At 39.2% G+C, this 12783-nt stretch overlaps 1 pseudogene; it reads left to right on the plus strand.

Moving 5' to 3' along the window:
* The first annotated feature begins 4386 nt into the window (after nucleotides 1-4386).
* The window catches only part of LOC141307295 (scavenger receptor cysteine-rich domain-containing protein DMBT1-like), a 45236-nt pseudogene continuing 36839 nt past the window's right edge, over nucleotides 4387-12783 (plus strand).

The raw sequence follows: 12783 nt of genomic DNA on the forward strand, positions 1-12783 counted from the left end.
CAAATAAATATGTACATTTTTATTTATATTAGTTGATACTGAACAAATAGAAACAATGCTTCATGAAAATCATGATGTAACTATGATGTATTTATAAACTCATCAACTTTGCATTCCAGGGTGGAAATCTGATAAAATGTACTATTATTTATTTCAGTACTCACCAGTACAAAAATTATATAACATCCATCACCCAAACTGAACTGTTAAGAACAGCATTGAAGTCACTGCGGAGGTCTGGGTAGTTCTGGTAGTTTAAAGGTAACATCAGATAGCAAGCACATGTGTGAGCTTGTGGGCGACACTCGAAGTCACTTGTTTCAATGAAATTCACCGTGATTTGGTTCCCAAAGAGCAAATCTGCCCCTGTGCAGAATCGTAAGAAGTTTTTTAAGGTGTTGTCATCCAATTCCATAATGTACTTTTTCAGGAATCTTGATACGCAGCTCTGCTGGGCTGTCATGACTTCAGGGAAAACAAGGATGTCCTTCACACGCTTAGGTGTTGGTTTTTGCTCTTGTATTATGTTTGCTAGCTTTTGTGGTGGCAAAGTACTAGCAATTTCCTTAAGAACAGGTCTCCAGGATTCAATCACAAACATAGGGGTTTGGATGAGAGCTTTGTGGCCTAACTGTTCCAAAAGTTGAGGTAGATTTTCTTCAGTAGGCCTCTGGTGACAATCATTGGAATCAAGAACATCAAGAAGTGACTCATGATCAGCTGAGTTGAAGTTTGCCATTGCCTCTTCAATGACATCTCGCTCATGTTTTGCTATATAGTGCTTAAATGAACCTAGGACACTGCTATATGTGGTACCGTATAAAGCTTCTTCAAGAAATGGCAGGGAAAGACGAACAGGAAAGTACTTGACTGCTTCCCATCCTTTGACCAATACTCTTGCAATAGCTTGCCATTCATCACTCTGGAATTCATGTCTAAGGAATGGGACCTTGACATCTGCACCCAAAGCACATCTGGAATAGAATTCATCCCAGAATTCTGTCAAGCAGTCACGGAAAACACCTGATCCAATGCCTTGTTCAATCTGCCCATTAGGTAGTTTCATTCGAACACTGATCTCTTTGTCCATTATTGCTGGGTCATTGAAAGCTTGCATCAGATCACACAGAACTTGTCCTCTTCGCACCAAAATTATCGACTTCGGAACATCCTCAATTGGAACTGTATCATCCAAGCTTCCAAACTCACGTGAACCCCCTCCAATTGTGACCTCATTATCAACTGATTCCTCAAATGGTGTCTCTTCCACATCAGGTGTGATCAGTTGTTCTTCTACATTTTGTGAAGTGGAATTGGTGTTGAATGCCTCTGGGCTCCATACTTGCAATGTGTTCACATTTTCTGCAGTTAAATCACTTTCCTGACTCAGTGTTATCAATTGTTCTTGGAAATGGTTCTCTGTGTTCTCTACTTCCATTTGATTATCATTGTGCATGACTGATATTTCCTGGGCCATAATATAAAGTGGATCATGTAACATGAAACTGGTCTCTTCAGAGTCTTCTGAAAATGTGAGGTCAATTGTTTGAGATTTGTTGATGCTAGTGCTGCTAGATGCTTGGCTGTCATCTTGGGCATTTTCATTCAACATGACATCTGCTTCAGGATTTGTGACAGAGTTTTCTGTAGTCTTCTGTGTATTGATGCACTTGGTGAACAGATAAAGTCTGAGAATTTTAACCTTACTTGCTTCATACAAATCTCCAACGGTACATTCCGATTCAATCATTCTGTGGGAGAAATCTCGAATCTCACAGTCCAAACTTTTCAGATCGAGATGTTTGGCTTTACCATTGGGAAAAAAGAGATTCTCTGCTATTTGCTGCACATCTTTCATGGTTGAATTCACATATATGGAGACATGTCTGGTTCCACCACCTTTTGCAGACCGAACTTGTTTGAAGTCATTGTCTCTTGCATTGAAGTTCATCCAGCCCAGTTCCACACGCTTAGATCTCTTCTTGGCATTTGTGTTTCCAGCATATTTTTTGGAAATCTGTTGTCTATGTTCTTCTTTGCCACTTGGGGTACATACTCGTTTCCTTAATCTCTCAAACAAGTTACTTTTGCTGCTTGTATTTTCGATGGAACTCTGATTTCTTCGACAAAAGGCCACAGTTGCCACTCTGTCTCCATAACAAGGAATATACTTGGCTAGCTCTGTCTCTGGCATCAAGGGTATTACAGAAGCATCAATCTGTTGAAAGAAATAATACAAGTTTATTTCTGCATTTAAACTTTGGGATTTCTAATTAAACATTCAGTGTACAAAGTATGAAATAGAATTAAAAACAACTATTTTGTGATACAATTTTAAAATCTGATATTACATGAAAAACTGTAGGGGGCTTCAACGTTGTACACTAAATTACTTTTTTTATGGTTATGCAGACTTGGTAATAATGTAATACTTATTAAATTAATATTTGCCTTTGTAATGGTAGTTTTCTTATTTTTGTTTTTCATACAGAGAAGAATTTTTAAAAAGCTGTATTTTACCTCAAAATCATAAGAAAAGAAATTAATGAGCAAAACCTTTATGGTACTAAAGTAGATACAGACCCTATATACTTTTCTTTCTTTCTTAACTGGTTTAATGAAATTAGTAATAATACTGTAATAATAATAATTTTCACAAAAGCAACTTGACACTTCTTCTGAACATCTTTTTAGTTTGAAGTGCGTTTCAATTCTATAGAGTAGGCTATGTATGTAATGTAATGTACTGTTAACCATCGGGAATCATTAAAAACATACACGTGAGATCAGCATGACTGAACAGATTTACAAATTATTTACATCCGCCATCCAAAGATCACAACAGAAAGGTTTTGCATCGCCGAGCTTTTTACTGAATGATTTAGTGTTTTTAACGAATCAGGCATATTCACAAAGAAAAGCGCTTGATCATTAATGAAGACAGTCAGTTGGCATCACCTACTGGCAGTTCATTTTCATTTTAAATGTATCATTGCATATCATATTTTCCTATTGAAAACATTTAAAACAGTCTGTAACGCGTGATTTTTATTATGCAATGTATCATAGATTTCATCTTAAATTGTCGGTAAATGCACCTAAATAGCACTTTAGCCGTTTCCGTTTCCTTTGCAGTGGAAAGATGGATTTTATTGATACTGATTTAATTTGACTGATAACAGACCCAAAGTCTTATCAAATTGTATTATTACGATTAAAAATTGTAATATAATTATATATATAAAAAAATTCTAATAATAATCGTTGTTGGGTCCATCGGATTAAGTCCAAATTTAGCCCAAAAATCAACGTCGAAAATTCGGTTTTGTTTGTTCCGTCTAATTCACTCCAGGTTAGCATAAACACGTTTATTTCAGACCACATATAGAACTAATATAACCATGAATATAAACGTATTATAGACATAGATGTAGAAATCATTTTAACACTTACAATTCAGAACGAATGCCCCTTAAAAAATAACTTGGAAATCAATTTTACATTTTAGCACACAGAACTTGATCATATCATATAAAACTTAATTTCACAAAAACAAAATTGTGGCCCATAGCCTATAATGAGTGGCTAATTGACAAAAACAGAAGTTACAGTGTCTGATGAGCATTCATAAAAAATATATATATATATATATATATAACTATTTACCTTCTCTCGTTCGATTTTGACAATGTTTTCCTCTTCAATGTTACGATCCCTTAAAAAATTCAAAAGATCGTGCTGATCCATGGCTTAGCACCGTACAATACAGCTGTGTGGAGATGATCTGTTCCTTCGATTAGAGCTCATAGTCCTGGCCACGAGAACCGGATGTCCTTTCCTCAGCAAAAAAAGTCGTGGCCACGAGAAATGGATGTCGTTCCCTCGACAAAATGATCTCGTGGCCACGATATAACATGATGTTCCCACGAGTTAATATGACGTTCCCACGACTTCACATCTCGTGGCCACGACATAAGGATGACGTTCCCTCGACAAAATGATCTCGTGGCCACGACATAATATGACGTTCCCACGACATAATATGACGTTCCCACGAGTTAATATGACGTTCCCACGAATTAATATCTCGTGGCCACAACATAATATCACTTTCCCACGAGTTTATATGTCGTGGCCACGACAAACATAAGTGAACCGAAGGTGTCCCCTGGCGGGCACCGTATTATAGAAACAAAACCTAAAAATAACCTTCAGGGAATGTTCTGGAAAGGATCTTTTTAGGTCATAAAATTAAACCAAAAAATAACCTGCAGGGAATGTTCTGGGAACGTTCTTTATAGGTTATTAAAAAGAGAACCTACAGGGAACGTTCCTAGAACGTTCTCATTTGGTTCCCAGAAAACCCCAAATGGGAACCATATGGGAATGTTAGGGGAACGTTCTATGTTTGCTGGGTATCAGTTCACTGGAAGTCATGGGTTTAACTGCTGTTCTAGTTTCACGGGTAGAAGGTTGGAAAAACACGTTCAATACGTGATCGTAGCATGTTTTTGTTATAGGAACCTATTAAAATAGCACCCGCCTGTTTCTAATGTAGCTAAAGTCGGCAGCTTCGTGTCATTTACACACTCATTAAACTTGAAGGGGTGCAGCACTGACAAATGACGGTCATTGAGATATTGCCAGTAATGGCACTATGGAGCCATGTGCTTTTTAAAAACATTTTAATAGGTTTAACATTAGAGTATCAACTCGGAATATACACTAGTTTGACTAGAAACAGATGGAAATGCAAAGCATTCTTCAGTTTAAGAGTCAGATGTGACTTCTGCGTTCAGAAAAAATGTCTGTTGCTGCTGTTCAGAATGTAAATATCCAGGGAGTGTTGCTCAAGATTTATGCTCTATCGTGTTGGAAATATCCCCTACACCAAACCCAACCCTAAACCTAACCGAGAGTGTTAACAAAAACAAAAGTGATATAAAACTCATTTGTTGTTGCAGCTGTGCTATTTTATACTTGCGCGAATTTGAGCTGTTTTGTTGAACCATATATTCATGGGGATCGTACTGTAGCTCTTCATCAAGTGCACAAACCTACTAAACTTAAAGGGATAGTTCACCCAAAAATGAAAATTTGTTGTTTATCTGCTTACCCCCAGGGCATCCAAGATATAGGTGACTTTGTTTCCTCAGCAGAACACAATCAAAGATTTTTAACAAAAAACGGTGCAGTCTGTCAGCCAAATAATGGGAGTGGATGGGCACCAAACCTTTAAAAGTAAACAAAAACATGCAGAGACAAATCCAAATTACACCCTGCGGCTCGTGACGATACATTGATATCCTAAGACATGAAACGATCGTTTTTTGTGAGAAACTGAACAGTATTTATATCAGTTTTTACCTTTGATACACAGCCACGTCCATCTCTCCTGAGCACGAGCTCAGCATCCGGCACGTTACATGTGAACGCGCTCTGACGTAGTATACGTAAACGCCGGAAGGGATCTGTTGCATGTATAAAACACTCATTGTTTACACAGTTCACAGAGATTGTGGGTATAGCGGCTATTAAAAATTGTAATTAATGGGGCGTATCCTGATTGTTCAAACCGATTTAAAGCTAAAAGATTACGTTTGATTGTGCAAACTCATCCGGGACTTTTCAGCAATTTCCCCTTACGGCGTTTGCGTATTCTACACCAGAACGTGTTCACATGTCACGAGCCGGATGAAAAGCTCATGCTCAGGACAGATGGATGTGGCTGTGTATCAAAGGTAAAAAATTATATAAATACTGTTCAGTTTTTCACAAAAAACGATCGTTTCGTGTCTTAGGACATCAATGTATCGTCACGAGCCGCAGGGTATAATTTGGATTTGTCTGTGCATGTTTTTGTTTACTTTTAAAGGTCTGGTGCCCATCCACTGCCATTATTTGGCTGACAGACAAACACGTTTGTGTTCTGCTGAGGAAACAAAGTCACCTACATCTTGGATGCCCTGGGGGTAAGCAGATAAACATCAAATTTTAATTTTTGGGTGAACTATCCCTTTAAACTAAATGTTTAAAAGTATCAGTTTTCAAATGCGCAGAATGTTAAAATTGTTATAAAGCCATAATATAATATTCTGTAAGTAACTGTGTAAAAAATTTGCCCTATTAATCAAAACTCTTTGTGTAAATCATACTTTGGTGTGAAAAAGAATATAAGTTATAGTTTTACTGGATTTAGTCTTCATTTAAACTGGAAACTGCAGTGATTCCTACATATGGGTACGTTTTTTTGTTTTTTTCAGTTTTGAAGTAATGTATATGAGCACGTACTTCCAATGAGCTTATGTTGGTTTTTCCACAACTTGGAACTTCACAGCGTCTTCAGAGCCATCTTTATAGTATCTCTCCTAAACACTACATATGCGCGAAACAGTGGGTGGGGCTAAACAGGCAGTGGTGACAAAGCAGGCATCGATCTTCTTCTGCAGAGGTGCTTATCCACACTATTAGGCTACATTACAGAGTGGAACATTTCAATAGCTGTCATTTTGTATAATGTTAATGTATAATTCATGAAGAACTAAACCATCTATTAATGATTACCAAATCATCTATCTGCTTTAATCTGCTTTAATTAATCATTATCTAATCTGCAAATGTATAATTATGTTATGACTTTACTTGTTGAGGCACAGAACTAATTATTAATTAATATGTCAGTATAGATTTAGAATTAGTCATGTGCATGTTATTAGGGAATTAATACATTATGACACATTAAACTAATAACAATTTATTTATTACTTAATCTATGAATCCCATTGAATGTTAGTTGCTGATGCAGTTATTATTAATAAATACTGAGTTATTTTGTTTTTTAGGAGGCTACAGTATCAGACTGGTGAGTGGAAATAATGACTGCTCTGGACGAGTTGAGATCCTTTATGATGGCCAATGGGGGACACTGTGTGATAATAACTGGGACATTAATGATGCTGCTGTGGTGTGCAAAAAGTTGGGATGTGGAAAAGCTGGTAGTGCACAAACCAATGCTTATTTTGGCCCTGGAAGTGGTCCGATCTGGTTGGATGATGTGGAATGTTCAGGAAACGAATTATCGCTCACACAGTGCTCACATCGTCCTTTTGGAGAACATAACTGTGGTCATCATGAAGATGCAGGTGTTGTCTGCTTAGGTAAAAGTACACATGTTTTCCTCAGATCATGTCATTATGCTTTTGTTGTTTTCACTTTGATACTCCAACAATGTCAAAAACAAAAATGACTTACAGCATGTCAAAAGTAACACATTTTTAATCACATTGTACTTTATATTTAAGGCCAACTGCCAGACATAAGGTTGGCCAATGGTTCAAACTCGTGCTCTGGAAGAGTTGAGATGTTTTATGATGGCCAATGGGGGACAGTGTGTGATGACGACTGGGACATGAATGATGCTGATGTGGTGTGCAAAAAGTTGGGATGTGGAAAAGCTGGTAGTGCACAAACCGCTGCTTATTTTGGCCAGGGAAGTGGTCCGATCTGGTTGGATGATGTGAGATGTTCAGGAAGTGAATCATCGCTCACACAGTGCTCACACCGTCCTATTGGCACACATAACTGTGGTCATCATAAAGATGCAGGTGTTGTCTGCTTAGGTAAAACTACGTGTTTTCCCTATCAAAATTGGTATTATGTTTTTATGTTAAGGTATTATGTTTTCACCTTTTAAGTTCATCCAGTTAAGTTTTTTAATTTTTAATTTCTATGCATGGTGGACACCCCCTCCCTATTTTAATCACATTGTACTGTCATTTTTAATGCCATCTGTCAGACATTAGGTTGGCCAATGGTTCTGACTCATGCTGTGGAAGAGTGGAGATCCGTTATAATGGCCAGTGGGGAACTGTGTGTGATGATAATTGGGACATGAATGATGCTGCTGTGGTGTGCAGACAGTTACAGTGTGGATCAGCCATCAGTGCACCTCATAGTGCCACCTTTGGTCAAGGCAGTGGATCAATCTGGCTGGATGACGTGGGATGCTTAGGAAGTGAAGGAACCCTTATTAGACAATGTTTACACCGTGGACTAGGAAGTCATTCCTGTAGCCACAGTCAGGATGCTGGTGTTGTTTGTTCAGGTAAGTCAAATATTAAGCATCCTCTTACATTTTCTTTCTTTTCTTTTTTTTTTTTTGGTGGAAAAGAGCAAAAGAAATTACATTCAGTTTCATAGGCTTTATGAATTTCATGCTTACTCATTATGTCTTAATAAATTATTTTTAAAAAATACATATTTATTTTGCAGGTGAGCTGCAGGTGCCGACCCTGACCTCCACACATGCAGCTGTTTCAACTGGAGAAAATATCCAGATGAGATGCACAACATTTAAAACAAGATGCAATATAAATACTGAATTCCAGCTCTTCAGAAACGGAATATCCTCCCAGAAACATGTATTTAGTGAGAATTTCAACCTTGTTAATGTAAACGTCTCACATCAGGGCAGCTACAGCTGTCGTTACTCCTACCAAAACAACATTGAGTCACCTTTGAGTAACACTGTTATCATCACTATAGGTGAGTGTGTTTGTCTTGTCTCATTGCCTACAGTATAGATTACATACATTAGTAGCGAATAAGTGAACTCTGATGCCTTTTTTTTGTAATTTGAGCTCATTTGTAAAATTGCTGTGGATGCAGTTCTTTAAGTAGCTTTATTGCTTAAGTCTCTGGCTGTTTCTCAGTTCCAAGAGCGCAAAGAACTGACTTGTGTTCTCGTAGAGACCGGTCATGCCAGGCTACTTCAAAAGAATGAACTCATAAGGATGTGAGAACACACAACGTATCCTTGTGACAAGTATTTCAATTGAACTTTGATGGTAAATGATGACATAAAGCGGGAACACAAGGGCGCAGAAGAATGCATAATAAGAAAAGGGCCTCTGTAACAATATAAATGTAATATTTTTTATTTTTATATATTTTTTCTAGTGAACTTGGAGCAGCCCACCATTTCCCACAGTACTCCTGATGGATGGTTTGTTGAGGGGTCTCAGGGGCCAGTGATCACCAGGGGCCACAGTTTCACTATCATCTGTTCCACTGAATCTCAGTATCCTGGAGGCTCTTTTCACCTGTTCAGAGGGTCAAACATCGCCAGCAGTGAGTCAAATGTCCATCACTCTGCCTCCTTCTTCTTTCTTGAGGCAGATTATTCACATGAGGGAAACTACAGTTGTGTTTATGAAGTCAGTGTCTCCTCGCGCTCCTTCCGTTCATCTGCCTCTGAACTGCTGCTCATCACTATCACAGGTACTGATGTGTAAGAGTCTAAAACAAGCTGGACTGCTGGTAATGAAACTCAAACATGTGTGTCTCTCTCAGCCTCCCTGCGTCATATCATTGCTGCTGCAGTATCAGCTGTGCTGCTCTTATTGTCTGTCCTCATTGTCGTCCTCCTGCTGAATAGAGGACAAAAGCAAAGGAGTAAGGAAACTCATTCAAAGTGCTCTTCTACAAAAGGTAATAGTTTTCTATAAAAAAGTCAGATGATGTCACTGTCAAAGTCAAAGTCACTGTCTTTTTTTTAACAATTTCTTTTAATTGTCCTTCATCTCAATATCACTAGGTCAAGCTGCATCACATAGAAGCAAAAGTGAAGATGATGATGATTATGAAAATGTGGAACTTGATGCAAATGTCTCTAAGTTACGTATGTCCCCCTAAGGGGAACCAGATGCTGCGTCAGAAGCACTTTGGGAACACTTCTGCATGACTGTGTCCTGAAGCATGTGTGAAATCAGTCCAATAGAATGGCGAGACATTACGGGCAGGGTGATGTAGAGACCAGGAAGCTCAAATGTGTGTTTAAAATAAGCAGCGTTAGCTTCTGATACGCCAAAGCAAATCACTCACAGGGATGCAGGAAGTATGGCAGGGAAATGCAGCATCTGGGAACCATTGTTATATACGTACCCTCTTCATCAGAATCTCCAAGGGAGGCCAGAATGGGTTACTAGCAGAAGACGGACCCCGTACTGACGTACTGTCTCTAGAGCTCCCGGGAGCAGAGCAATAAGGGAAAGGGTGTACAGACGCAGCCTCGGCCATGTCTGTACCATGGTGTCCAGTGTAAGAGAAGCTGGATGTGAGAGAGGGAATCAGAGTGCATAGTGTGAAGTCTCAAGTTGTACACATCTGGGTGGAGCCTCCATTCCCTGGGCCTTAGCCCCTGTCTCGACAAGATGTCTGCTCCCTGAAGTTTTCCCTGAGCCCACAGGAGGATCTGGCGTGCCAGCCTGTAAAGGGTGCACAAATGCAAACCACCCTAATGGCTGATGTAAGAGACTGCTAACAAGCACATGATGACCTCTCAGGTCTGAGAAAAAGTGTTTTAGTGCACATAACACGGCCAGCATCACCAGGCAGCAGATGTGCCACGTGAGATGGTAGGATTCTCACAGATCCTCGGCAGAGCAGCCACCGTTCCCCTGCCCGTGAGGGAAGTGTCCATCACTGAAGTGCGGGGTGAGAGTGCAAGGAAGAAAGGGAAAAACCAATATTGGTAAGCTCCACCCCCAAAAACAAACCTCAGGAACTTTCTGTGTTGTGGAAGATCTAAATCTGATTTGAGTCACGATCTGTGTCAACGTCAGCATCTTGAATGTGATTGTTTTGACAGAATGATTCAGTCTGTCCAGACCTTGAATCTAACTTAATCCCCCATTCTACCATGGAACAATGACGTACTGGATGTAGAACCCAGACACCCTCTTGTGGTCTCCTTGCTCACGAGAGTGACTATTTCCTGTTCCACTACCACAGCCTGCTTGGTATAAACCAACTGCAGGACCTATTAAGACACATTTGGCAGAAGTTTCCACGCTGCCAAGAGATGTACTAAGGGAACCAGTCTCTCCAGACTGGCCTCTGGTGTATTTGGAGTAGTCAGATCGTCTGAAGTGGACAACCAGCAGGAAATGATCCACCTGACTGCTTTAGCGCCCTCACTCGAGGAGATGAGCATTATCATGTATTACCATTACCAGGCAGCGGTGTCAGCTAGACAGCTAAGTAGTCCCTTGGGACTGGCATTTACTATAGCTAGAAAATTTAATTTGGTGTCCTGAAGAGGATGACCTGCAGAAAGCAACCCCTTTTTCCACTCTAGCGACCTCACATGAAGGAACGAGACTTCTCATGCTGTACCGTTGCAGGGCGGCAGCTGAGAACAGTGCTCGCTGGAGACCTATGCTTCCTGAAGCACCAAAGGTGGCAGGGTTAACAGGCTGGCCTGAGGGCACTGAGGAGAGACATGCACCGTATGATGAGGTGTGAGCTGTCCCTTGAGCAATCAGCTCGGTGCCTTGAAGCGGATGACCGACAGGGACAAACCTCCGAACACGATTCTATATTGTGTAAAGGAATTCTTCGATCAAGAAGAAATGCCAGTGGGAATAGAGATAAGCATTCAAGATACACACACAGAGCGCTTTCTGAAGACATTGACGTTAATGCTGCTTGTTTTGGATACGCTTTTAAGCTTCCTGGGGGGTGCTCCATAAAACAAGTTTACCAAATAAGTCAGGCTTATTTCAGTTAGTCTGACTTATTTTAAGACAAACCAAGTGACAATAAGTCAGACTAACTAAAATAAGCCTGGCTTATTTGGTAAATTTGTTTTATGGAACACCCCCCTGGTCTCTATGTCATCCTGCCCGTGAGATCTCACCATTATATTGGACTGATTTTACACATGCTTTAGGACACGGCCATGCAGAAGCGTTCACAAAGAGTTTCTGACGCAACTTGAGTTCCCTGAAATGGAACATGGGTTATGATGATTCTGAACCAGACTATATTGTTGTGGACTCTGATCAGTCTAAACAGAACTATATTAATGTGGACACAGATTAACACCCTTAAGAGGACTGTTAATGTACATATTGCAAAGAAAAGTGTGCTAGTAAAATCTAATAACATTTATGAAAGCTGTTGTGATTTATAGTGAGTAAATCCTAAAACCATTTGTATCAAAGATTCTTTCTTTTTTGTCATTGTATTGAAGTTTATTTGTCATTGTATAAAATTCTTTTGTTTACTCTTCTAATATGCTTCAACTTCACTTGTTTAGTCCTGGTGTGCATGTGCGGGTGTGCATACATGAGCAATGTAGGTTAAATTCCTTTGGTTTCTTTGTTTATATAGTGTGTCTTTGACACTGTAACCTTAGTATGGTTTATTTGATTTAACTGTTTGTACTTCTGTTCTTGTAGAAACCACACGCATATAGCCCTGTTCCTCTGCTCTGCTAGCTTCAATGGATAAATAAAGTGGTCATATGGAATTGTATTACTGGACTCTGTGTTCTTGTAGACACCCCTGCTGGACTCAAGCCAGACATTCCCTAAATCCTAACCTCCTTTACACATTATTATTAGGGCTCAAAACAGATGAAATGACAACCTTGTTTTGAATCAAGAAAGAAGTTCAGTTGACAGTGTAACGAGCAGAAAGACACCAGATGATTACAATTCTGCAAAGCTATTGTGATGAATATATTATACTAATACAGTGCATTCATTCTGGGCACTTCAGTGTTTCTTTATCACATTTAGTAATACGTGAAATGAAGAGAGAGCTTTTGTTAATGTATGTCAGACAGAGCATATTTGCTTGGTCTTGCTGAATTATTATTATTATTATTATTATTATTATTATTATTATTATTGATGACAACATGAAAATCTGACTTTTATTAGTGTTTAGGTGCTTTATTTAGGTTTTCTGGCTGATCTCGTTGGAATTATTGTTGAT

The sequence above is a fragment of the Garra rufa genome, chromosome 1 (genome assembly GCF_049309525.1).
Source record: "Garra rufa chromosome 1, GarRuf1.0, whole genome shotgun sequence".
Lineage (NCBI taxonomy): Eukaryota > Metazoa > Chordata > Actinopteri > Cypriniformes > Cyprinidae > Garra > Garra rufa.